The sequence below is a fragment of the Nyctibius grandis genome, chromosome 6 (genome assembly GCF_013368605.1).
Source record: "Nyctibius grandis isolate bNycGra1 chromosome 6, bNycGra1.pri, whole genome shotgun sequence".
NCBI classification, from domain to species: Eukaryota; Metazoa; Chordata; class Aves; order Nyctibiiformes; family Nyctibiidae; genus Nyctibius; species Nyctibius grandis.
In genome coordinates, this window is record NC_090663.1 from 9,297,607 (window position 1) to 9,325,016 (window position 27,410).

General features: G+C 42.2%; 1 protein-coding gene across 1 annotated transcript in view; it reads left to right on the forward strand.

Moving 5' to 3' along the window:
- Nucleotides 1-7,508: 7,508 nt before the first annotated feature.
- Nucleotides 7,509-27,410, forward strand: part of LOC137665347 (NELL2-interacting cell ontogeny regulator 1-like) — a 29,097-nt gene continuing 9,195 nt past the window's right edge. The window contains exons 1-2 of the mRNA XM_068404241.1: nt 7,509-7,538; nt 26,525-26,651. The gene's annotated coding sequence lies outside the window, so the exon portion shown is untranslated. The remainder of the gene's footprint in view (nt 7,539-26,524; nt 26,652-27,410) is intronic.

Genomic DNA, 27,410 nt, shown 5'->3' on the forward strand with positions numbered 1-27,410 from the left:
CTTCTCCGGGGCAGAAAAGGGCCGAGAACCAGGAGTGGGTGCCGAGCCACCGCGGGGCCGGGCGGCACACCGCGGAGGCAGGCCGGAGCCTGCCCCTCCCCTGCCAGGACGCCGGCCTCCCCCAGCCGGCGGCTCCCGCCTTCCCCTTCCTGCCTGGGAGCCGCCTCACTCGCTCGGCGCGCCCAGCGGCTGCCGCTGAAGGCGGGAGAAGGGCTGAGGGCCCCTCTGCCAGCCCGCCCTTCCGCCCTGGGGCTGGGCCGGCCCCCGGGTCGCCGGGCACAGCGTTTGGTAGAGCACCACGTCTCCTTTCCTCACAGCCCCCATGTCCCCGAGGGGGCGGGTAACGCGGTCCGCCAGCGGCGCCCGCTCGGGCACGCCAGGCCCCTGCCAGCACCCCTTTTGCTCTCTCCGGTCGGCCTGGGTTGAAAAAGCAGGCCATTTTCTCCACCCAGCACCATGGGGAGCTTATTAGAGCTAATAGCACCTTAAAGCGCACCCACCTCCGTGGTTTCCTCAGGTCCTCTCAGCCCTTGGCTTTCTTCTCGCCCAGGCCAGCCAGCGCAGCTTGCCGACGCGGTGCGAGTTGGTGAACCCCCCCCCGGGGAGCTACGATTTGACACAAGTACAGTTGAGTGTCTTTTTCATCATTTTCCCCAGAGATGTAGGAGTTACCTCAGTGTCTGTAACACGAGCGGTAGAGACTCAGAAATAGGGAGTTGGTATGCGTACATTCACATTCCCTCGTGATTCAGCTCATTGTTATTTAAATAAGAAAAATTAATCAATTGCCTAAATCCCAGAAGACTCGGAGCTTCTCAAGTGCGGCATAAACGGTTCATTTTAGTGTCTTGCTAATTGAAATTAAAGCACAGGAGTTGTAGGAGTGCATAGCAAATTCACCTTCTAAGTTTTTGAATGAAAACGTTTTCTTTACAACATTCTTCCTTTAGAGATTTTTTACAACCTGATTTCTCTAAGTAAGCAGAGCAGTTGTTGCTGAGATGCTTTATATTTCCTCAATATGGCGTTGTGGAGCGTTATACTTTATTCTTGTTCCCGGCTTTTACTAATAGCCAAAATGCTGAGCATCCGCAGCTCTTGGGTGCTATGAAACACTGACTTTTAGCAGTGTGGAAGTGTTTTAGAGTAGAGTTCCTACGTGAATAAATTATATCTTAGTACATTAGGATTTTTTTTCCCACAGCTAATCATTTAAAATGCGTGTGCAAATGCACAGACATGCATTTTGTTAGTACTATCAATGTATACTCAAAACCAATGTGACTTAAGACAAAAGTTTTGTATACAGTCACATTTTAGAACAGTATACAGCTGACATTTTAGAACAGCAAAATCAGAGTTGAGACAGTTTGTCTAGCACATAAATTTTTCTGTCCAGAATTTCGGTTGACCACTGTCTCTGTATGTTAGTTCAGTTGTGGGATAATAATTTATCCATGAGTAACTATTTATCTGTTAGTTTGTGCAGGAAAAAAATTGTAAATCAGAGACTGGGATAAATTATTAAATTGAAAACAGAATAGGAGATGAACTAAAGCAAAAGGTTTGAAAAACAGCTGTAAAGGAATGGTATTAGTTTAGACATATAATTAACATGTCACTATAACTAATAACATGTACCCTCCATTAATTATATCCAGCTGTTTAAAGCAGGCACCAATATTGGTAAGACTTAGGTACATGCTTAACTGTAGTGCAAAATCCCATCGAGTTCACTGGAACTATTTGTTTCATGGCAGGAGCGTGAGCTTTGGATTGCAGGTTACCTGGGGTAGAGAGTATGGGTTCCTGTACCTTACGTAGCCCCTCATAGATTTAGGTCTGATTTTACTTAAGGGTATGGACTCTGCTGTGAGAAAGCGTTCTGAAAATAAAAAAGTGCAAAGTGGCACAATTGTGACAAAATTCCCCAAGCTGGTTGGTGAGGCACAGCTGAATATCTCTCCCTTAACCTGCTTTCTGCTGTCAGCTGCTTTTGAAAATGTATAATCCATGGGACAGTGTAATCACAAAAAAAAAAACCAACTAGTTAAGGAAGGAAAGCTGGCAGTGTTGTCCCCTTCAAATGTGAGGAGAAAAGTAACCAACTCCTTTTAAAGGTGGGTTGAAGGAAGTAAATCAGACAACATGCAATGCTTTGTGCAGCTGGTTGTCTTCAAGCAGTAGCTAACACAGATAGTTAACCTGGTTCCATGAGATGGCATGAATGGTTTTTAAGCATCAGACCTGATAAATACTCTACAACTCCATAGTGCGAAGTGTGCAGTTGTACACCCTTGCTCTCCCAGTTCACATGGACTGAACATTTTTTTGAAAGGGTAACTTTGTTCCGGTAAACTTTGTGTAGCATTAGTAGGTACTGGCTTTCCCAGGCAATGCTGAACTGCACACTGATGGAAGTTAAGGGGGTATTATTACCTACTTTCTTTGTTCAGATTCTTTCCTCGAGGCATCTGTTTTTGGACGCTGTCAAGTGTTAAAGCACTGAGCCGCATGGCCATCTAGTCTGAGCTACTGTAATCACTTCTATGTTCTTATCTGAAGTGTGACTTGAAAAGGGAGTCTGTTCTGTGATATGTATCTGGAATATAAGGTTTTGCATAGTCAGTTTGGCTCCAGTCCTATCGCCTGCAAATTTGTCCCTGTGAGCTGTTAACTGAATGGGCATGCAGATGCGGTGGAGATTAAGACAAAGTGCCAGCTAGCTGTAAGAGCGTGCTTTTGTCCTATCTACTCAAACTCAAACAGAAAGTTATTTATTTTTTACTTAAATTTTGTTTAGTTCAGAGTAATATGGCAAATATAAAAGCGCTCATTCCTCAGGGATTCCTGGAGCTAGAAAGGGCATACTTGATTTCTCTGGAAGTGCTTTATATCCCACGTGATGTGGCATTACACAGTTAACTGTCTGCAGATGTTTTCTCCTCTAAGTTGCAAGTTCCTTTTTCAGAGTTGGTGTTGTTGAATATCAGATTGTTGAGAAGAGCTGGAGCATGCTACAAGACAGACTGGGGGGAGACACCCTAGGTTCACTTGCCCAGTTGTGACAGTATTCAAATAAAAAACAGACATAGGCAAGGATTCATCTCTTTGAATCCACTTTATAACTGTTTTAAGAGAGATGTGACTTTATCTCACACCAAAACCAGTGCTCCTGGAAGTTCCTATCCTGCTGTTTGTCTCGCTACATGTTGAAAAATAATATATGCTGGGGTGAATATGAGGGCAGAGTGCAGTGTTCCCTATCAGATGCAGAGTAACTGTGTGTCCTCAGAAGGATGTTACAGGGGTAGAGCCTGGAGTTTTCCTGCTTTGGGGGAAAGCAGCAGCACATTTCAGCTGGGCACCCAAGTTGAGGGGTGGTACGCTGATAGGCAGAGATTTCAGACTGATGTTGGCACTGAGCTCTCAGTGAACAAGAAGCTGCTTTTACTGTGTTTTAGGAAGCACTGAGGCATGTGAATAAACACAACGTTAGCATTAGCAGTGGCACTCGGTTCCCACTGGCATCCCATCCTGCAATGGCAAGTATGGCAGTTTCTGAGCCAACAAGGCTTTAGGCTGTGATTCATGCCATGACGACAGGGGCCAGCCCAAGAAGGCAGACAAAGCAGTAGATTGTGTATTACCATATAATACACCCTCCCACCCCCGCAACATTTCCATTAAGGTTGAATAACTGAGGTTTTGTGCAGTTTTATTTTTAATTTCATGTTTGTAACTGGAGTTCTAAACACTGCAACTTTTTAGTACATTCAATATTTCCGTATGTTTTTAACGTGCAGTTTCCTAGGTTTTTGAAGCATAATAAGAGGACAAATTTTATCCTGTGGTGTGAGGTTGACACATAAATTGTCTGCATGGTTAAACCTTTAGAGCTGTCAGGGGCACTTATGGAGTAACTGGTAGTAGGAATAGACTAATATCCTTTATGTTAATGGGCAACAGAGGTTAACAGTGGGTCTAAGGTGCATGTAATTTTAAGGAAAATCCATTTCACTATCTTTACATATACAATTAAATTATCATTAAGCAGTAGTGCATTTTATAAAATGATATTTACTGTCAGTTTTAATACCTGTTAGTATATTTTTATACTGATTCAATTCATAAAACTCTGGTTATTATGAGTTTACGCATTTTCATGTTGTATGGGTGTATCACTGTATGGGAGTCGATTTGACCCATCTTAAAACTTTGCTGTGACAATGGGACCTGAAAGGAAACATTGTCTGAGAATTTGCTTAAACAAAACCAGATTATCTGACTTCCTCAAGTCAAATGGGACACTTGCTCATGGCAACCTCTTATGTCAGCTGTGACACAGCCAACTACCTTCCCTGGCAGGCAAAGTATCTATCTTGAAACCGATATAACTTTATTCTGGCAGAAATAAAGATAAATAAAGATAAAAGCTATGAAAAGTGTCCTGGATACATCTTCTCTTGTGAATTGGCATGGCATGATGCGCAATAATTATTGCAATGGTGCTCCATCTGGCCACCTATGTCCAAGGTTATGCTTACATTGTCGTCACACTCGCTTGCAACTTCAGCCACACCATTCTGTGATTTTTTTTTTCCCCCAAATAAACTTCAAAATTGTGCAGTGACTACAGACCTAAGATGGTAAAGGTCCAATGAGGAGTGAGAGTCAGAACTCAAAACAGTAATTTCCTTTCTATCTTGCTCTAAAGCAGTTTCATTTGATACACTGCCACTCTCGGGCTCTGACACCCAGGAGCAGCTAATGGGGCCTGAAAATTGAAGGTTATCAGCAGTGATGAAACAATTTCCTTGAAGTCTCTGCAGAGCGGCATACCTCTGTGACAGGTCCAATCCCTGAGGAAACACAGCCGTCTGTTTGGAAACTGCCCTTCTGCTCTCCCCCCGCTTCCATGTGTCACTCAGCAGCAGCAGATCGGTGTGGTGGTAGTACATCATCCTTAGAGTTGACCTGACTTCATCAGTACGCTCTGCTTTGAAGAAGGTGCTGCCCTCCTCGCTAGCAGGGCAGATGGGGTGATTAATGGGACTTCCAGAGTTCACTAGAGTCTTACTTGCTTCCCACATTTGACCTCAGAGGTCATGAAAAGGGTGTTTGTTCCCAGGGCTGGTGGGCCTGGCTGAAGAGCATTCTTTTAGATTTTTCTGGACATCTCTGCCTGCAGCCATTGCTGCTGCTTCCACCGACATAGTAGGGCCACTCACTTGCCTTTGCCACTTCTTATGCTGCCTTTCTTTCGCTCTTGATTTTAGTGAGTGTTTAATGTATTACTGTAACAAAAGTAGGCATTTAAATAGTTATTTAACAATGAAACTATGAGTGCGGAGCTCAATTACCTTCTCAATTACTTTTTAATAAAAAAGAACACAATCACTGTGAGCAGTACAAATATCATTAATCAGGCATAACAATGTGCAAAATTAAAAACCATGAAGGGTCTTAAAAAAACACTAGGACCTACAATGCAAAGTGCTGCACACAAATAAACTTGTTCTTTCAGAGTCATATATTTGTGCATGTGTGGTGCTGCAAATCGTCTCTGCTTACAATGATATGACCAAATGGTAGAAAGGCCTTGTTTTGTAGATAAGGGATTCAAGGGAATCATAGAGGATCGTCTGTTACTTGACAACTCCATGGCATACGCTGTATAAAATGTGGTATTGCTCTTTTGCTAGCAGCAGTAATGCTTCCAGCAGCCATCACAACGAAACTGTGCTCCAAAATGAGGAGCATTAAAGACAGGTGGCATCAGGCCACATTGAGACAATGTTGTAATCTCTGACAAGAAAGTCACCAAGTTTTCAAGGAAGATTGCTTCCCTCTTCATTACCTCCAGGGGCTTTGTTTGCCAGCACCCATATGTTTCTCCCCCCTTTTCTCTTCCTCTTTATTATGTTTCAGAAACTATTCTTTATCTTCTTTCATTTATTATCACTCTTTATGCATGCAAAATTCAGGAATGTAGGACTAGATGAGACCTCCTACATCACCACTTGCTGGTGCATGCAACCTTATTACATCCGTCTTTTTATAAACTATTAAACTCCTTTTTGCAACTAGCTTGATTGTTTTACCCCTCTACTGAAGGCAGAAGACTATTCCAGAAACTCACTGCTGTGGCAAGGATTGCTACCTTCTAATTTCCCAGCTAGATGATGCCCATTTTTATGAAAAGGTGCTCTTTTTCTTTCTATGCATACTAGATAAACATTTAAAATAGAATTTGTCAGCCCCTGTGAAAATTTTTTCTCCTAATTTCTCAATTTTAATGACTGCAGGATAATACCTTCCCTGCCACACCTCTCTCGACTGAGTCTACATGCAGTTTGCTTTATGTGCAGTGAGAGTACACTGTTGGCTTAAATGGGCTCATGCTCAGCCTGACATCACCATGATCCCCTGGTCCTTTTTGTGGGCTGATGCTCAGCCAGTTTCCTCTCTCTCCTGATGCCTGGGATTATTCTGCTCTATTGAGTTTGAGGTATCTGTTAGCCTAATCCTCAAATTTATCAGGATCTCTCTGGATTAAGTTCTGCCAGTCCTCATGTCAGCCACTTCTTAGTATGGTGTCCATAAATTTGCTCAGGGTGCATTCTGTGTCATCATCTGGGCCTCTGATCAAGACGCTGAACACTCTGTTCTTCACTAGCTACATGTCAACCATTCATCTTTATTGGTTGAGCCTGGCAGTCAAGCCAATTTTCAAACCATCTGACAGATTGGTGGCCCAGCCCATGCTTTCTCAAAAAAGACCACTTCTGTCTCACTATATAAATTAAAGTGGAAGAGAACTGAAAATTTGTCAATTTTTTTTGGCACAGATCCCACACTGAGCACATGGAGAAGATTTAAAAGCCCGGGAGGCATAGAAAGGACACACTAAAATATCCAGACAGGAGTTATGGTATCTAAGACTTACCATAAAGTTGCATTGTATTGTACATACCTTATTCCACTGTTTGAGAGACTGCATGTATGATCTAGCTGGATGGTCTAGGTGTGATTTAGGAGATGTAGGTATCTGGGCCTGAAACTCTTTCCATATTTGTGAATCAATGGAGAACCTGAATTTCACAGTCCATCTCTGCTTGCGCAGGATCCTGTCAGTATCAACATTTGGTAGTGACCACCAAGATAAAAATACTGGAATTTACAAGTTGATAACTCCCACAGACAAAATTTCCTGCCTTTAATGGTGGCTGCTGACCCAGTGAGTTTTCCAGAGTTGCTGCTGATGTATTTCTTACTCTTGAGCGATTCCTTATGGCAGTATTTGCTTATGTTTCGATTGTTTCCTTCATTTGTTGATATTTGCTTCTGTATTTGTGCAGCTTGTTGGGCAGGATTCCAGTGGGATGGCATGTACTCCTTTTCCGAGGCCAATGAAGTCAGGAGCTGAGTACCAGACCACTCAGACGCTTGAGGCTTGTCTGTACAGACACAGGTCTACTGGTACGGGAATGGGTCAGAAGCTGAAACACCGGCTGTAGAGGCTGTAGAGGCAATCGGTAAGTGTGATAGAAAGGACAATCTGGGTAGCCAGCAAAATCATGGTTTTTTTTTATCAGTGGAACCACTTAGCAATTGCAGAACAATGGTTTCAGGATAGTGTTTCAGTAAGACATGCTTGGGCTAACGGGCGTCATTTGAGTAATGCTTTTTCTAAAGAAGTGCTAATAGTAGTGCACATAAAGCCAGAGAATTCGCACAAAAAAAAATCATTTGATGCAAATCATTAATCATAAAATTATACAAATTGACCCATGATAAATTTCAAATACACAGATGCTTTCCAGCTTGTCTGAATAAACAGTAAATGTCGGTTAGTACCTAGCAATGAAGATCTCTAGCGTTAGTTCAGATACTGCTTTGAGAACTGGAGTCTCTGAAAAATACAGAGTATAGTGGAAAAAATGCAGAGACCTCCAAAGAGTATAACAAGATATGCATAACTGAAGAGTCTGGCTGAAAGCAAAACGTCTATCATAGTTTAAGAGATACTGTGAACTTGAACTCTAGTCACTTAAAGAGAAAATGGACTAAAAGCCTTTCAAGGTTTTTCAAACCAGTGTATTTTCTCCACCCATTTTTATGTTTTTACAATGACTCTTTAAAGTTTTTTGTTTTTGTTCTTTTCATTGCTATGAGAAAAATCCAAATAAGCAGAAAAAAATTACTAGCTTAACACAGTTTTAGAGCTATGAAAATTATTATAAATCTTCCAATCTTTTTCAGTTCTAAGTTATCTTGGGCTTTACTGGAGAAGGAAGAGTTCCAAATGGACGTGTTTTATTATGTCATTTCTTATGTCTGTTTGTTTCGTTAGTATTATCAACCCATAGTAACTGCATTCTTGTAAATGCTTACTTTTAAAGTAATATTTTTGTATCTATAAGAAAGGTTGTGGCTTTGTAGGAAGACATCATTATATTTTATGAGATATAATTGGAAAAATAAACAAGCTTTCAGGCTCACAGTCCTTATATTTGGCCTGGTTTCTTCTAATAAAACATATTCCCTCTCCTTACAAACTTTCTTTTTCAGCACAGATTTTCTCAGCATGGCTGGATTGCCTCCAGAACCTGTAATAATAATTTAAAAGGTTGCAGTTTTTGCAGGCAAACTTACAGTATTTAGTATGTGATGGTTTATGAATTATTGAGACATTGCTACTCTCAGTACAAACTGATATTTCATGTCCATTATAGACCCAGTAAATTAACTTTTTAAACAATTTTACTTTTCCATGGATTTTGGATTAGTATTATTTGTTTCACTCTGATGTGCTGAGAATTTTCTTGCTTTTCAAAAAATTGTTATTGTAACTTTAGCAAGATATTTGTTATATTCTAGTACCTGAGGTGATGTCCTGATGGACACATTTACAGGGAGCATCAGAAGGCATAAATTTGGGTTACAGGTACTATTTGTATCTGGTGATGTGGTTCTAATTGCCATTGGATTTTACTGACTCAATCCCTGATAAAAAGGATTCTCACAGTTTTATGAGATTCGTACACATGTTACCCCGTTTAACAAAGAGGCAGTTAAGGACTAGGATAGTTGAAATTATATGCTTAGGGCCAAGTAAGAAAATTAGATGAGGCAGGTCTTTAACCCAATTCTCCAGTATCTGATCGGTGATTTTTACTCTACATTTTTGCCACTTCTGAAATTTAACCTGGGCTAAACCAAGGAGGAGAAAGCTGGAGTTAAAATAATGTTGCACTCTTCCCATTTTCAGTTGCATTAATGAGGAGGATGTTTAAATCCAGCTTAAGGTGTTAATCCCCTTTTCTACTGTTGGTTTACTGTTGGGCTAATACTTCAAATTAGCTTGAAGGAAGATGTTTTGAAATGGATTGTATTGACACTTACATAGAAGAGTTTTGATCTACAGCTCTCAAAGCCCTTGTCAAAGGCGACATTATAGACTTAGGTTTTTCAAACTGATGGAGAAGGTGAGTGAGGAAGAGCAAAAGAGGGAAGAGAAAACAAGGAGGGGAAATTAAAAACCCCGGTAATTACAAAAAATATGTTTTATTTCAGTAAATGTTTTGGAAAAAGTAATGATAGCAATTTTTCACATTATGTCCTAGAATCTATTCAAATCCCTACGTTTTTTAAATCAATAGTGAGACCATCATTGAGTTTAATGGCAAGAAGATCAGGCATAATAGGAAGACACTGAACACAGAGCAATCTGACCGTTCGGTGTATAATTGACTCACTGGTACTATGCTGTTTCATAGGATAACGATGAGTGTGTAATTTACTGTGACTAGATGGAATAGATTGTACACTGACATGCGGAAAGCCCAGTAGTGCAATTGTATCTTAATTACATATCAAGTGATACAGAACAAGGAAAGTAACTAACTCCACCACTGAACTAGGTACCCAGGTTCTTTGCAAACTGCCAAGTGCAAAGCTGCCAGATACCTTGTAAAGATCTCCGTTTCATCCTTGCACTTAAAATGCAGGCCTTGAAACTGAGATAGAAATATCACAGTCCTAACCTGCAGGCTACACAGAACCTTTCTACAGTAAATGGAGGAATAACTTGGTAAAATGCTGATGCTGGTGGGGCAGGGATAAACCAGTTCTTTGCACATTTGACAACATGGCAGGAAAATGCAAAACAGGGAATGAGCAAGCAAAGGGAAAGCTGATCCCAGCCAAGCATGGGGTGGTGATGAACATGAAAACAATGGTGGATTTAAGTTTTTTTTTGTTTTACTGTCATTTGCTATTTGCTTTTTCACTGTTAAAATGTTCACAGATGAAATGCTAAATGTCCTGATGATTCACATACAAACCTTTACAAAATTGATTCCAGAACCAACTTTTCAGAAGAGCTTGCAGGAATCCAGGGAGGAAGCTCAGAGGAGGGCAATTCAGTCACACATGCAGATATGACAGGATTGTTGCATCTTTGAGTAAATTCAATTAAAGGTCTTTGGAAAACATATTCCTGGCAACTATGTGAGGTACGAGAACAGATGAAGGTGGGTATAGAGAGAGGTCTTCTGTGTAAAACCATAACCATGAAAATCCTTGGTGTTCTAATAGCTGATTTACAAGTGTGATCCTATCCTCTTGGCTGATGTATTGGGATTGCGTTTTACCTCCTACACCTTGAATTTAAGAGGCAGGATCTGTTACTGACAGCTCAAACAACCCATATCCTGATGAATACAGAGAAGGAGCTTAAAGACCAAGCCACTGCACTGCCACAGACCCAGAACCAAGTGTGTCAACTTCATGCACTGAAGCGTGGGACGCAGATGCTCAAATATTTTAGCTACAGGCATAATTTCATCAGTGTAGTGTTCCAAAGGGAATAATTAGCTAAAATAGCAAAATACTATATATTAATTAATAGAGTATTATTATTATCTAAAGACTATCTCTTTAGATGTCTCTCATATTATAATCTTAAGTCTGTTTATAGACAGAGTTGCACTGCCTCATTACTGTTTGACAGTGTCTTAGTTCAACTAGTTCAAAACTCTGTGAACCCTTTTACAATTCTAATATTAGGATAAAGCTTGCTCTGATAAAAGTATAGGTTTAAACTAATCCACAATAATCAGGGTGAAAGTCTCAGAAATGTCAGTCTTAATGCACTTTTAATCTGTAGGCGTTCCTGTTATGGTTCTTAATGCTTTGTTTTACATAATGTATTTTTAAATTCCACACAAAAATCATATGAAAGCTTTTAAGGCTGCAAAGTCAAGCATTCTGAAGTTAGAAAATGCCAGAATTCACATTGTTTGCAGAACTTTGATTTGCCTCCCCTGGTGTTTGATTGCAAGGTAGTCATTAATGACATGAGCCCGTTTAGTGCACAGAAAGGATGGTAGTCACTTAATGAGCAACTATTCAATATTCTGTTCTCATATTGATTCATATTGATGCTTGTTGTGGGACTCCATGCCTTACTACTTACTGTTCAAATCCTGCTCTGGAGACAGAGTGAGTAACTTTGTTATGGACTTTTCAGTGGTATACAGCTGTGTAGGAGTTGGGAGTTTCACAAACAGAATTCAATGTATTTTGATAACATCCTCATGAAGTAAGGATAAGATAGCATTACAGCTAATTTCATTACGTTGCAACTACATTTTTAGCCATAAAAGCACAAGGGTAGAAGTTAGGCTTTCAGCAAAACCCTGCACCTGGTTCATGGCTACCCATGAAAAATGGGTTTTTAAGTGGCTGATTTAGTAGTCTGTGCAAAAGACAAAAATAGAATCCAGTCCTTCTGAGCAGCATAGAAACACCTTAGCCCATTACTACTTCTTTTCTTCCTGCAGTCATTGTGTTCATTTTCTGCAACAAAAGAGCCAGGATCCTCTGGACAAGATCTGATTCATTACACAATCCTGACTCATCGCCATACCATGGTCCTTTCTGTGCACTGAGTAGCTATATACAGCTCTATACCAACAAGTTAGATGTGCTTCCCTAAAAATGATGGAGAAGTTGCAGAGGGAGAGGAAAGGGAAAAAAAAAAGCGCCCATCCCTGTGAGTCTTTCTATCGGGCCTGGTAGTGCAGGTATTTCCCTGCCCCTCGAACCTGATTGGGCTTCAGTGACTGCTTTGGGCAACGGTGTGTCTGTGCTGGTGCTGAGCATGTAGGGTAAATGGATAAAAAATCTACCCTTGGAAGATGGATAAAAAACAGTTCAGGACGTGTGTGGAAGATGAGTACTCAGATGGTGAGAAGGAATTCTGGTTACCAAGAGGTTTAGAGAGATTTACTGTGTCCAGTTAGAGAGAATACTGTGTCCAGTTCTGGGCCCCGCACTTCAAGAAAGATGTTGAGGTGTTGGAGCGAGTCCAGAGGAGGGCGACCAAGCTGGTGAAGGGTCTGGAGGGTTTGACCTATGAGGAACGGCTGAGGGAGCTGGGGTTCTTTAGCCTGGAGAAGAGGAGGCTCAGAGGTGACTTTATTGCAGTCTACAACTACCTGAAGGGAGGTTGTAGTGAAGTGGGAGTCGGCCTCTTCTCCCAGGCAACTAGCGATAGGACAAGAGGACATAGCCTCAAGCTTCGCCAGGGGTGGTTCAGGTTGGACATTAGGAAGAATTTCTTCTCAGAAAGGGTCATTAGACATCGGAATGGGCTGCCCAGGGAGGTGGTGGAGTCACCATCTCTGGTTGTGTTTAAGAAAAGACTGGACATGGCACTTAGTGCTGTGGTCTAGTTGACATGGTGGTGTCAGGGCAATGGTTGGACTTGAGGTCTCTTCCAACCTGATTGATTCTGTGATTCTGTGAAAAGGAGGCCTCATTTACCTCTGGAAAGATGTGTCTTGCTGTTTCCCACCACTGACCCAGATTGCTAATGGCATGATCCTGACCTGTGAAGGATAAGAGGATGCCCTCCACCCTGAGAGGTTAAGCCTGGCACTGCACCGTAAATCAGTGCACCACTTCCCTGCTTAAGAAGAGCAAGATAAAATCAGTTCCTCTCTTCCTTTTCCTGATGGGTGATGGAGCTAAACCCCTTGAAGAAGTGATAACATATAGATGGGGGTTGTTTTGCCTCAAAATTCCTACCAACAGCCTTCATGTAGGTCTTCTTCAGCTTCTTGATCTTTTTATGACAGTGTCTGTGAAGCTGTTGAGTGCCTCTGCTGGGACTGTCAGTGAGTGATCAGTGCATAAACAAAGTAACTCCTACTACTTTTCTCATGTCTGTGGTCCTCTGCATACCCTTCCAAATGGCAGGAGAGCCTAGAGCTCCTCAAGGTACAAGGGTGCTCTCTAACTCCCAGCTTTTGGATTGTGGTGCAGCAGACAGTGTAGGGTGGCACCATTAGTATATTAAAGGTCTGCAAGTCTTTCCTGAGACAGGGACATTTTGTGTAAGTACCCATGTGTGAAGTGTAACAACAGCATGATGTGGCATAAGGGCCTAGTTCAGGTCTGCTGCACAGCTTTGCTCATGGTTGAGTGACTTGGGCTACTCCAGGTGGGAGATGCATTGAAGTGCAGTCTGTGCATGTTGCACGCGCAATGCCCGGTAAGGTGATCTCACGGCCAGACACCCTTAGAGTATATCGTCCTGTTGTTCCCCCCAAGGGACCCTCAAAGCACCCTGTCAAGTATTACCAGGGCTAGATCTTGCGGACTCTCAAGGGCTTTAGGTCTCAAGGACCAATGTGTCACTGATATAGGACAATACAGACTTACCAACACTGCTTCAATGGTGCTTGGAGAATTCCTGTCCCTTCTGCAGTACAGACAGACAGGATCCCCCTTTACGTTACCCATATGCCAGCAGAAGAGACTGAGAACTCAGTGCCAGCGTTGAGAAACAGAAGATCAAGTGTTTGATGGATTTTTGTGCCCCAGGATGGGGCACGCTCAGTGAATGTGTGTGCACAGTAAAGAGCCTCTGGCACGTGGGAGCTGAGAGTAACAGAACATTCGTGGTCTTGAGTTCACAAGCTCCCACGAGTCTTTACAGAACATATTTGAACTGAGATTTTCAAAGACTTATCGCTTGGCCCAAATTTATGCAGTGACTCATAGGAGCAGTGAGAAGCACACCCCTGATACAGATAGCTCCTCTGTTAAATTTCAAGGCTCTGCATCAAACTAGAAGGGGCACAACAGGTGTTCTGTTTTTAACAGAACAATCTTGCATTTCTTTTATTAAGATAGGCATTCTTCCATCTTTTATTCTCATTGACAGCTGAACCAACATTTTAATAAACAAGCAAACAAAATACCCTTCAGGTCCTCAGCAGTCAGCCAGCACAGAAAATCTCGCTGTAACAGTTAAGGTTAAAAGTTGTAACAAACAAACCTAGTGATGAAAGTGTCAGGCTGCCTTAGCTATGTGTGTCCGTATAAACAGCCAAATGGGAGTTACAACATGCAGTAACTTGTACAAGCTACTAATTAATGAGATCTTTACCTTCTGTTTCTGCAGCTATGTTTCTCAAATCAGTTTAGTGATGCAAAGCATCAGTTTCAGGAGAATGAACTTAACCTTATATGTATTAAATAAGAGAAGTTATTAATTATGTATTTATAATTATTAATTAGCCCAAACAAGACTGAACAAATGTGAAATATGTGACCTAAGCTCATAGCAACAGTTCAGAACATGAAGGGTTGCATCTTGCACTACATGGACTTCCAGGTTGTTTTATTACAGAAAACAAGCATAGGTGTCTCTTAATTTCCACTGGATAGATCTGTCCAGGTAATGCCTGTTCTCATTTCTATAACCAAGAGGTGGCAGCATATTGTCTACTTTCCCTTCCATCCCTCCTAGCTCTAAGCTCCTAAATAACCTTACTTGCTCAGTTTGTCGGAATGCCAGGAAGTCCAGAACAGTCATGCTGACTAAGGAATGCTGATGAGATCTTATGTGAAATCAACTGTTTATCACCTTTAAATAGAAACAGGAATAGATCAAGAGCTGGTGATTTTATTCCATTTTTTCAGTGGCAGCCTGATTGACTTTAGGAAATGTGAAGAAGGGTTAAATTTCAGCTCAGTGGTGTAACTTCAGAGGGGACACCTACCTATAGAGCTTAACACTTTTATTAACAGTAATGATTGCTAAGAAGCTTGAGCCAATAGTATCTGGCAGATACTCTTGATCTGTCAGACTTTAATTCAGTTTTGTTCCTACTTAGGTACTTCCTGCTTTGGTAAATAGACAAAAGGCCAGTGGACATCCAAAGGAGCAGCAAAGGTAGGGCAAATACTTTATGCAGTGCAAGTACCAATGTGAAAAGGACATGAATGTACCAGTTGAGTTTTGTTGCATGAGTGCATCAGTTCAGAGGCTTCTGGAAAGATGCCCAGAGACACCCATTTCCCATTTTGGCTGGTAAGGAGATCTGGAGGCGGAGGAAAGCATTCTGAAACATAACCTGTCTCAGATCTGCAGGGGTACTGTATACTTGGCATGATGCCACAAGTCCTCAGGAAACATGACTGCTACAGAACACTGCAGTGTGTGTCCTTAGCATCTCAAAACACCCACATGCATATCAAACTGATTCCTGCTCTCTGCACTGGCTTCCCATACTCAAACTCAGGGTCTCAGTCATGATTTCCTAGCTGCTCCGTGGCCTGGCTTGGGAACTGTAAATGACGCTGCTCTGGGATGTTGGCTGGAGTTAACAGTACTGTTCCTGAGGCACTATGAAGCTTTTTACCACAAGGGTAAATAAAGCCTTTCAACTTGAGAGAGATGAGAACTCCATTTACCAGCTGGAGAACAGATGCACAGAAAGTATAATCATATGTCTGATAATTGCAGAAAACTTTAGGGTCACTTTCATGCCCCAACTCAGTAGCTGCCTATATAGAAATGCCCTAACTACAAGCCTCAGCAGCCATCCAGTCTGAGTCCAGAAGCTTTTCTGAAGTTACATGATATACTTTGTTCATGGGGGTGCTGCAGCTTGCAAGTGTGGGTAGTGGGAGCAGCAATCCCACATGGCACTATACCTTCTGTCTTTGCTGTCCATAAGTAGAGATCAGACTTAATGGAGAAGGACAATTTGTAGACAGGGCTCGATGGAGGATTAAGGAGAATGATGTGGAAGCTGGTGCTGACAAGCAACATACAGATGCAGGGAAGGTCGCTTAGGTGGCTGATCCTTCACCTCAGTCATAACTGCCAGTGTCGATGCACTTTTGGGGAGTAGCTCACAGACTGAACACAGCTCTTCTAGATATTAAGGATCATCTTAAATTACTAGTCATCCCTCCAAATGGAAGAGCAAGTTTTTGGCCTGCTATCTCTGACACAGAAGCATCATACACTTAACTAAAAAAGCTCCCCAAACATCACATTCTCCCTCATAAGAGTAGAAGAAGAACAACAATGCTTATATGAAAATTTTACATGATGTTAGCCCAGCACATGAACGCAAAGTACTAAAATATACATAGCAATGAGGCCACGTAAAAGCACATATGGAGGAGAATTTCCAGGCTTTAGTCTGGGACTGTCATAAGTAGAGGTACCTTTCAGGGAGGCTGGAGGATTTTGATGTGGTGGTTGTATCAAGATGCTCCTCAGCAGCACTGCACCGGGTGGGTGGTTTGCTGTGCAGTATTTCTGTTGCTCTCCATTGTGTGAGTGGCTGCTCCTGGCCTGTCAGTGCCTGCAACTTGCCTTCTTGTTTAATCTGTCCTCAGTTCAGTCACCTTTCCACAATGTCAGCATTGGCTCCTGGAGATGATAACCAACAAAAGGTGGCACACATGGTGAGCCTCAGCCACTGCAAGCCTGTTACTCAGAATGAAGGATGCCCCTTGCCAGTCACACTTGGTTTAATGTCTAGTGTTGCAGAAACAGTAAAAAGGGACCATAACTAATTTTCTTCTAGGTACTTAGAAATGCACAGGTGGGAAAATCCTCTGTGAATTGTCTTATATTTTACATGCTGTCAGCCAAGGAATGAGTTAATACAATTCAGCCGTGCCAATATGAGCAGATTTCAAAGCTGCTTGTCTGTTGCTCCCTCCATTTCCCACCTCTTGTTGAACAGCTGGTCTCTAGAAACAGAGGAAATATTTCTGTTTGGAGATTTCAAAACCAGCCTGAAAGATAAAGGACAGAGAGCACCTCAGTGTGTTCTCTCCCTCCCTCAGTGTTAGTGCAGCTGGAAAATTGTCTGTATGACTCATAAATCTCAGAGCTTTTTAGGCCTGGAATAGACATTCAGCACAGGTTCTATTTTGAATGGGAATCTATTTTGCTCTATTCCTTATTTTAAAAGCATCTGTAGTTCACAGCTACGCTCAAAACTGACAAGTCTGCGTGTCAAATGGAAATGCCAACATAGTATGGTATGACATGAACAGCGCCCAAACATTTTCTTATGGCTTTTTTTTTTGCTGGTGCAACAAAGGTATTTTTTAACATTTGTCTGTCTCAGATGAAGATGGGGTCTTAAGGCTGTATTTTCTTTATTCTGGACAGTTACAATTTCTGCTACCTTTACACCCTCCTCTTTTTCTCCAATGACATTTGCAGTTTAACACTGGTTAGAAGATAGAAAAGCCAGAATTCACTGATTCAGAAACATCCCACACTACAATATCCAGTCTCTTTCCCACGTAGAAAAAAAGTGTGAGCAAAAACCCGCAACCTGCGTCAGATTTAAAAGGCTGATCTAGAGATAAAAGGTGACTCATGGCATAATCAATCTTCAAAGACCATTTTTATGCAAAAGGTGACAGTTTAATCATCTATTAATTTCAATGTTTGGAAAGAGGCAATTTTCAGCTCCAGCTTGGTAGGAACTAATTGCCAAGTACAGCGTTTTATAGCATGAAGGTGGGATCTCTAAGTATAGTGTGTGCCTTTGCCCTCGAAGATACTTTTACACTTAGAGCTAGGTATAGTCCATAAAAAAAATACCAAACACCTTATTTTGGTGGTTGCTATTAGTTAATAGGAAGCAGTGGGCTTTTTGAATAATCTAATGACTCCTGACTGTGCTTAATTACAGCCTTTAAAAAAAATACATCTGACACTTTCTCCCATAAATAAAATACTTGACTAAGTAGAAACAGTCCAACTAATAAAATAATTGATAGTTAACCAGCAAATATTTTCCTCTTTTTCAGAGTTTTTAAATTTCAGAATATGCGTATGCTTTTTTTTTTCCAGGAAGCCTGGAGCAGAAAAGCAGCTTTGCAGGTCTAAGTGATAATAATGAGGAGAGACACTCCTGAGGTTCACGATAAAGAGGGGTATACTGTTGGTCTGGAAGTGCTTCATATTTCTTTCCTCAAAAAGAGGGTATGTATGCCTGCAGAAACCTAGCTGGAACCAGGCGATCCTGCCTCTCCAGGAAACAAGGTCCTGCAGCTGGTTGGCTAACGGGAGGTTCCTGCCTCTCTGGAAGGCAGCAGCTCTTGCTGAGCTTGGAACTCAATTTGAACCAGGAGCTGACAGCTACTGCCACTCACAAATGCCTCTTTAAACGAGCTGTGGCTTCTGGCCCTGCACCAGCCCAACAGCATGCCCTCTGCCCACTTGCCATCTTGGATGTTGTGCATTGGTGATCTGTCTTCTAAATCATGCACAAAGCCCCTCCAGTAACATCAATACAACAGGGCAGTGAATCAGATCGTGCACATCAAGGGAAAAACGTTAAATACTTCTAGCTTTAAAATTGCCGAACAGATGTTCTTTGTTTTTGACTCAAAACCATTCAAGTTTAAATACAAAAACAGCTGAGCCAAGTGGGAGTGTTTCAGGCTCAAAAAACTCACTGAAACCAATGAGGAATGGTAGGCTTGTTTTGTTCTCATACCACTGCATCAATTCTGTTTAAGTGCTTTCCCTAAATTAACTTCTCTTCCGGGACAGTGTATGAAAAAATTAGCAATCGAAGAGGTTAAGTGAGGATCATAATAACAATTGTAATTCAGCTTTAACAACCCAGTATGCTGTAGCCACGTTTGTTTGTCATGCATAGTGCATGCTTTTTCAAACACCGTAGAGAGCCCTTGTACCTCTTTGTCAAAAGGATACTTCATCTAATGTTGCTTGAAAACCTTTTTTTGCCTCAACTATATTGTAAAGTTGACATAAATCCACTAGAATGTATTTATTTTAATCTTGAAAAATACTTACTTCAAATTGCCTATTAAAAAGTCTCCCCATATGACAACCACATGCCCTAGATGTGAACCCATTGCCCTACAGTGATCCAGGGTCAGATTAGATTAGACAGTAACATGTGTTTGCTCCAGCCATTTTTCTAGAGAACAATAGCATTTTGGCAGAGGGATGAGGCAGTGGAGAGGTGCACAAGCAATTTCTCTGGAGGGTCACTAAACTGCACTTAGACAGCTGAGGGCCCAAAACAGGGGTCAGCGCTCACACACTGCGTCTGAGCATCAGATTGCAGAAGAATACCAAGGGCTGAGAGAACAAAGGATGTCAAATGGGGGGCAAAGAACTAAGAGACAGAGATAGAGCAAATGAATAATTACAGCAGAAGTTGTATAAGAGACAAGAGTATATGAAAGGAGCAGAGGCAAAGTAAGAAAGGGAAGAGCTTAGTTGAGACACCTCTTCCCTTTTCTCTCAGCTGCCATACTGTCCTGTGCATGTCTCTAAGCACCCAGTAAAATATCTTCTGTGATTTCGCTTCCTCCTCACCTTGAAAATTTGGCTGCACTGTAAATAACCTGCTCCTGCTTTTAAACATAAGCACTGTTTCAAGCTATTAAAATTGTATAAGCACCTGCCCAACTCCCACTCAGGCAGCGCTGAGCTTTCTAAGTGCTGTTTTGGCAGGCAGATTCACCTATCAGGCAGACATGCTTATGGCTTTCTGACAGTTCTGGGTTCCAGCATAACAGTGAAAATCCTGTTTTTCTTGATTTGCTGAGGTTTACATTTCTAAAAACAGTAATCCACAGTAGTCATGGTAATGGGACATATCTAGAGAGTACGCCACACAACGAAGTTGCATGATGACATCCCATTCCTTATGATGTGTCACCCTGATGTCTACATCCCTTGAGCAACACACTGTAGTTCATGGATCAGTTCTACGCCTTCAAAGTCAGGATATCTGTTTCTTCCTCAGAGTGCTGTATATAACTATGGACATTTTTGAGAGGGTCTAGAAAAAAATTATTTGTTGTTCACCTCCAAATATAAAGCATTCTTGTCCATCACAATTATACCTGTCCTGTCTGAGGACTTGAAAGATTTAAGAAAATGGATGTTTCCTCAACTTTTTCAGCTAAACTAGCCCTTCTTTTCTCTCCCCTACCCAACCTACTTTCTTATCTCATACCACTTTTGCTTTGCAGCTAAGTTAACTTCAGCTCCCCACTTTTACCTGCATCCTGCATGACCATGCTTGCTCTTTTCTCCACAAAAGGAAATCTCCCTTCAATCTGATCTGTATGTGGGGCTGCTCTCCGCATGTCCTTCAGCCTACTTGACAAAATTAGATTTATCAATATCTCCTTCTTGTAATGGTAAATGAGTTATAAATGAATCTTTGCTCTTCCATGGAAAGGGATGGGGGTACAAAGAGTTTTCTTTGTATGGATGGGCAGCGTATTATTTTTTGTCCATAAGAGGAAAATATTCCTTTTCCTGACTTTTCAGTTTTCTAAGATTTTCTGCCATCTGTTAGTCATAGAATCACAGGATGGTTTGGGTTGGAAGGGACCTTTAAAGATTATCTAGTCCAACCCACTGCCATGGGCAGGGACATCTCTCCCTAGATCAGGTTGCTCAAAGCCCCATCCAGCATGACTGTAAAATAACATATATCTGTCTGTTTTAGAGTTTTGCAGTACACCTATCATCATGGCATATTTGTTTCCCTTCTACATCCTCATCCCCTTAGAATACACTTTTTTTTGGCCATGGTAGGGATTTTTATTGCTTTTTAAGTGTGTAGATGTGAAGATTAGAAAGAGTTCAGGAGAAAAAGAGGCATTTCAGTGGAGCATTTCAGCATTTCAACCTCCTGGGAGGCTGCTGGTTTTTGAAAGGCTTTTATTGAGAGGAAAATTTTGCAGCATTTTCTAATTCTGGCCAGACTCTGGATTCACCATATTTCTTCTGAAGCTACTTGTGCAGACAAATACCCTCAACAAGACTGATTTGTTCTCAGCTCTCTTAAAGTGCATTCTGCATAGTCTCAGAGCTGCAGAACTACCATTGTGTTTTGTAAGATGAGTTTAATGTTGCGGGAGCATGAGATACTTACTGCCTTGCATATTCTAACAGGTGTTGGAAGTGGACAGTGAATGAACAGTCTTAAAGCAGAGCTGCCATGGATTTGGCCGCTTAAAACTGGATGGGGATCTTGTGCTAACTAGACCCTAGATGCTGTCTTTCTGCATACATTCACATGATTTACAACAGTGTGCAGTGAAAGCCAATAACATAACCAGGAGGACAAGTGTGGAAGAAAGCACAGATACTTCCCAGGATGCTAGAAATGAAAGAATGCATTGCTTAGAAACCAAACCTGGATGTCAGAGCTTAGGAAGGCAATCGCCTCCAGTGTGGGAGGTGCCCTGCAGTGCATTTGGATAGCACGTTTGGCGTTGGGGGTGCTAACACAGGTTGTCAGTAGTTGCTACTACTAACTGTAACTCAGTAAATGAGAAGACTAACATAGGATTCTTCATGGTTTTTTCTTTAGCAGAAGAAGAATCCAATCTGTTGTTTTGAGGGTTGTAGACCCACATTTTTTTGGCCAATAGTTAGAAAAAGTTCTTCAAGGAACAAATAACCCATTCTGCCCTGGTGGTCACTGTGTCTCCCTTCTAGAATGATAACCAGGTGAGCCTGAGGACTCGGGGAGTGTAATCTGTTAATGAGTGTATGTTAGAACTTGATCCCTGCCTAGATTGAGTTCTAGACCTCCTGAGGATGGGAGTCTGTCCTTGCTCTGATCACTGATTCTTGACTCAGTCACTTATGCTGTAACTAGCCACAGTTTTAGCAGGGGTGGTTCTGGTCTGTTTTCTAGCATCTCAGCCAAGATTGTGACCACTATACTGATACTTAAGGAACATTAATTGCTCATTTGTCACAGGCTAGTGTCTAAAAACATCGCTGGATCACAAATGAGGAATTCATTCACAGGGCATTTTGAAGGCAGACATGAGTAAGCTCTTAGCTGGAAACTGTGCAGTCACAGTTAGTGCCACATCAGGATGGTACTGCACTAACCAGCTTGCAATTTGTAGCATTGTCATTGTAGAAAGGAGAAAAAAATTGTAAAAGGAGAAGCCTCATCTGTCAGCTTGCAAATATCTTGTAGAAGTGAACTCAGGTGAAAGATGGTGTTTTCAAACATAGACGTATGAAGGTACATCCATCTTTAAGCCATTAAATCACAGAGATATTATTGTCAGAATTATTGATTATCAATGATCCAAGTATTGTTGTCACAAAAGTAATCCCGGATCACTCTCATGTAACTGGAAATCAGGTGATTCCTAGAGCAGGGAATGGAGCCTGACTACGGCTCTTCTGGATTCTGAAGTCTGAGGGTCCTTATGCAGACTTCAAATAATAAACATCTTTTGGGGAAAAAAGGGTCATTGATAAACTTCCAATTTTAGCAGTCTCATTTCCTTTAGTTTCGTCCGTTGCTACTTTTCAAGGCAGCCTTTGCAAGGAAACTGGCTACTGGCGCACTGCTCCTCCACTAAGAGATCTGCTCTTTTTTTAGGCCACTCATGTTAGAAGAAGCCCCTGGACTCTGAAGTCTGGTTCTAGAAGGGGAACTTTGTAAAGATAGATAGTAGTTTGTTCCCCTCCAGTTCAAAGCCCATTCATACGCGTGCATATTTGTGTAGTTGCTGCAAAGTACCCAAGACATCCCTGTGGACTTAGCAAACTAGTTAAAGTTGCAACTATTATGTACCTAGAAATAGCTCAAGCACAGCTTGGAACAGAGCTATGTCCCCAAAGATGTGTGTGCAGGAGGGTGGATAGGGACAGTGCAAGCCAAGGATAGCTCAGCTAATGCTAACCGTTCCTCAATATTGCCATGGGATTTTTAAATGCTTCTCAACTCCCAGAGAGATGCTGAAAGATTTGTTCTCAGTTTAGCATTTCATCCAAAAAGCAGTAAGTAGTTCTGACAGTGCAGGTCTCCCTAAGAGCTGTGTGGAAACTTCAGACTTGGACATGAGCCCAGCCTTAGTGTTGCACTGAAACTCAAGACTTCTGGGACCTAGAATGATTTCAGATGAGCCATACTCTGACAGATAGGGACTGCAGGAATCGGAGTTACTGACAAGGAAATTATTCCTAAAATTACTGGTGGGGAAAATGGAAGGAGGAACAATTTCAATTATTTGCTGCTACCAGGATATGTGAGACCTGTTCGGGGAACAAAGGAAGGCTTCATTTCTTAATCTGGTCACTCTGACACTTCCCAAGAGCTTTAAACTGGAAGGAAAAGAATAAGAGGCTTGCTCTATGAATAGCTCATATATCAGAGTGTGGGACAATGCAATCAGCTTTTGGTAGTTTGACATTATTATTCATCTCATATGCCTGAAGGCCTCAATCAACACTCCAGCCTTGGCGGTGCTGCGCCAACAAGTGCAAACACAGCCCCTGTCCTCTAGCTGTCGCAGCCTGGGATTAAGGCGGAATGACAAGGGGGGGACTCAGCGAGAGGTGTGAGGCAGCGGGATATTGGTATAACGAGCACATTTGCATACCATCAGCAGTCACAGCCAGCTTCCTCCCCAGGTTCTGCCAGGCAGCAGCGCTTTGTAGGATTTGTGGCAGAGGTAAAAGCTTAAAAGAGGATTTGATCGAAGACAAGATGGTACCTTGTGGGGAGATTTCTACCGTGATTTAGAGGGCAGGCTGTGAGAAAGCATAAAAGTGTCTGCAGGAGAAGTGACAGAATCTGTTATCTTTAGTGAGGAAAGAAAGTTTTCTGCTGTGACAGAGTATTAGATTTAAGAGCCAAGGAGAGACCAAGCAGTGAAGAAGCTTAGAGATAAAGCCTGGAGCCCAATCCCACAGAAATATTTATAGTATCAAAACATGTGCTATCAAGATGAAAAATTGAAATCTCAGAAACAGTGCTTTGATGCTTTTTAGCTCGTGGGGATCTTGAAAAAAAGTCCATTGTGTTTGACTTCATTATAAAAAGAAACTAAATTCTCTCTGCTTGCCTCATGAATGATCCCTCCGGGCAGCTGGGGGGGTAGGACGTTCCAGCTTTCACATAAATGTCCCTTTCCACGCTCAGCCCAAGGTGCCGCATGACCACCAGTGCAACTTTGGGCACACCAGTGAAATCACCACTGAGGGCTGTTGTGCAGGTGCTGTGTAGTCCTAGCTCTGGTCTGTACTTCCAGTTTTGGGGTGCCCTGGGCCTAGCATCTGTACCAGCCACACTTCGTGCATGAGGGAAATAAGAGTAGGAAATATTTTGTAGGGGTTGTAATGTTCTGGTGGGGATGCGCCCCAATACCCTTAAGATAACAGCTGCTCCCGCTCTTCAGTTCCATGAACTGAGTATGAAGTGTATTTTTACTCTGTTAAGCTTAGGTTTAAAAAAGAAATAATTTTGAAGCAGAAAGTCAGAAATTATCAATTTGAAAATTGTCAAAATAATTTTTTTCAAAACAATTTTCAAACAAAAATATCCTAAAATGGGGTATCTACCTCCTCTGTGGAAAGTCTCCTCCTTGGTGAACCGATATTTTCCAGTTGAGAAAATGTTAGCTTCGGTGAAGAAGTTTCTTTGGTCAGTTGGGGTCAGCTGTCCCAGCTGTGTCTCCTCCCAAATCCTTGTGCACCCCCAGCCTCCTCGCTGGTGGGGTGGTGTGAGGAACAGAAAAGGCCTTGACTGTGTAAGCACTGCTCAGCTGTAATGAGAACATCCCTGTGCTATCATCAACACTGTTTCCAGCACAAATCCAAAACACAGCCTCATACAAGCTACTACGAAGAAAATTAACTCTATCCCAGCCAAAACCAGCACATGTGGTTAAAACTCTGGAAAGGAAGTTGTTCCTTGCAGGACAAGTAGATTTAGGACAAGGCTAAAGAAGGGAGGTCACGGTAACTGGCATGAGGTGCTTAGAGCAAGGAATTTGGCAGCTGAGAATGGCAGAAACAGATTTTTTAAATTGTATTTAGTGGAGTCAGAAGCCCATTGCATGCATCTAGAAGAATGAATCAGTGATAACACTCAAGCTACCAGGGCTGGCTGCCTGGTTTTACTGTTGTGATAGAAAAAGGACAGGATGTGGGAGAACAGGGTAAGATTTACCGGGAATGATCAAGAGCACAGGTTAAGAAAAGGCACGTATATGATGTGTGTGTGTGTGTGTGTATGTGAATATCTATGTTATTTATCAGGAAGAGAAGCCAAGGTGTGAGATTAGATGGCTGAGAATGATAATGAATAAAATGTTCTGCATTTGAAGTTTGTGTATAGGCAGATACTTAATCAGACCAAATCCTGTAAGGTTACCCCTGTAAGAAATGCTAAATCTTGTTTGCCCAAAAGAACAGTCTCTAAAAATTATTTTCCCCTTCTTTCTGTTTTTGTGATGTATAAGGATGGCAGCAGTATAATTAATCCCTTCTTGACTCTGCTCGTGGATGCTGTAACTTCATATAGCATCACAGTTACACAGTGAACAACCTGCAATTTCAGCATCTTACTTAAAAAGTTGAATTAACGGGAGCAAGTCATTCCCCTAGGGCTGTACAGGAGAGACGGGTTAGACAGCATGTTGAAAAGAAAAATGTTAGCCAGCAATTTAGTTACAATTCTGAGAAGGAGTTTCTGCTTGTGAAAAGAAAAGGGTTGTGTGCCTGACCTTCCTGGACACCGTGTGCCCCCAGCTTTCACCATGAAAGCATTTCAGATTGAGTCCCTATTGAACCAGCTAAAAGCAAACACAGAGCATGGTCCCTTTGAAGTTCTGTGCATGCCTCTCAGTGCTGTGCCTGCCCTCAGCTGTGCTCATTCTCTCTGCAACAAGAACTGCTAGTGTTTAATTTGTGATGGGAAATGTGTTTTGGGGGGAAATGTGACCCCTGAACTTAGCTTTGCTTTGACAAAAGCACTTTTATCATCTGCGCTCTGTTATTGCATTGCGTTCAGCACCAGCGCCGTCAGTGTTGTTCTGGGGCATTGAAAGGGGAACAGAGGTGCAGGCTGGAAAAGGGGGATGAAGTTTACTCTGAGTTCAGACTCAAGTTCCCACTCAGAGTTTAAGCGTCTGCACTCCTGCAGCTGTTCCTGGCAGCCCTGAGACTGGGATCACAGAAACGCCCCGGAAAGCAGGCATGGGTGGTTATGACACCTGCAACTCCGTTCCAGTGGCAGACTGTGGGCTGAACAATTCCTGGCCTTCACCAAAGTCTCAGCTGCAACGTGTCCTGCAGTTCCTGAGTGCAATCCCATGGTTTTTCCCGGTTTCCCATAAAGCAGGTGTAATTTGTCATGGTTATTTTCAGGCACTAGGGAAGCAAGTTGCTTGAATCAGGCACCACATCCAGCTGAGCAGACTTCAGGAAGACCATTCAGCGGACTTCAAGAGAGATGAATCAAATGGCCTGGCTTTAAAAACCTTACCCAGAGCAGGTAAGTCACTGCTGGAACTCACTTGTTAAAGCAGAAACATCCTTCCCCAGACCTGGGAGACACAGCCTGTTCCTCTTTAAATCTGTGCTGCGTGCTGCAGTGCTCTGCATTGTTGCCATGGCAGAAATCTCCCCATAGTAATAACCTCTTTCAGAGAAGGTTAAAAAGAGACAGTGCACATGCTCAGAAATGCTGCACTTGTTCTGTTAGCAGTTTGCAGCGGCCATTTCAAAGAGACCATCACAAAGACGAGAGAGAGATCAGGTACTGATATTTATTTCCTTTGTTAGAGGGGGTGACTTTTCTCTTTCACAGAATTCCATGCACAAATCTCTCCGTTCCCAGTTGCACTGCAGAGAGAGACCACCCTTGAAGCCTGTCATGATTATTCCTTGCAGACAGCAAATTCCCATGGAATAACTAAGAGGCAGTAGTTAGGTGTGACCTAAGGTGATTGCTGCACTCAGGGAGCAATTATTTTGCAACGGGGCTCACATAGGAAGCTGAGCTGCGGCTGGGGTGGGTGATGTGTAAGGTACCCTGGAAAAGTTTAACAGTGTTATCTGCTTCGTTTTGTTGAACCTTTCTAGCACTCAGAGTCAACTAGGAGAACAGCCTCTGCTCCTACTAACCAGGAGGCTTCTGCATTAGGTACTTTCAAAGGAGACTGGTTTTATCCTAATTTACTGTTACTTGCAGACACTCTGCTGCATCCTGTTGCAAAGCCTGGTGTCTTTCATTGTACTTGCTTTGATTGCA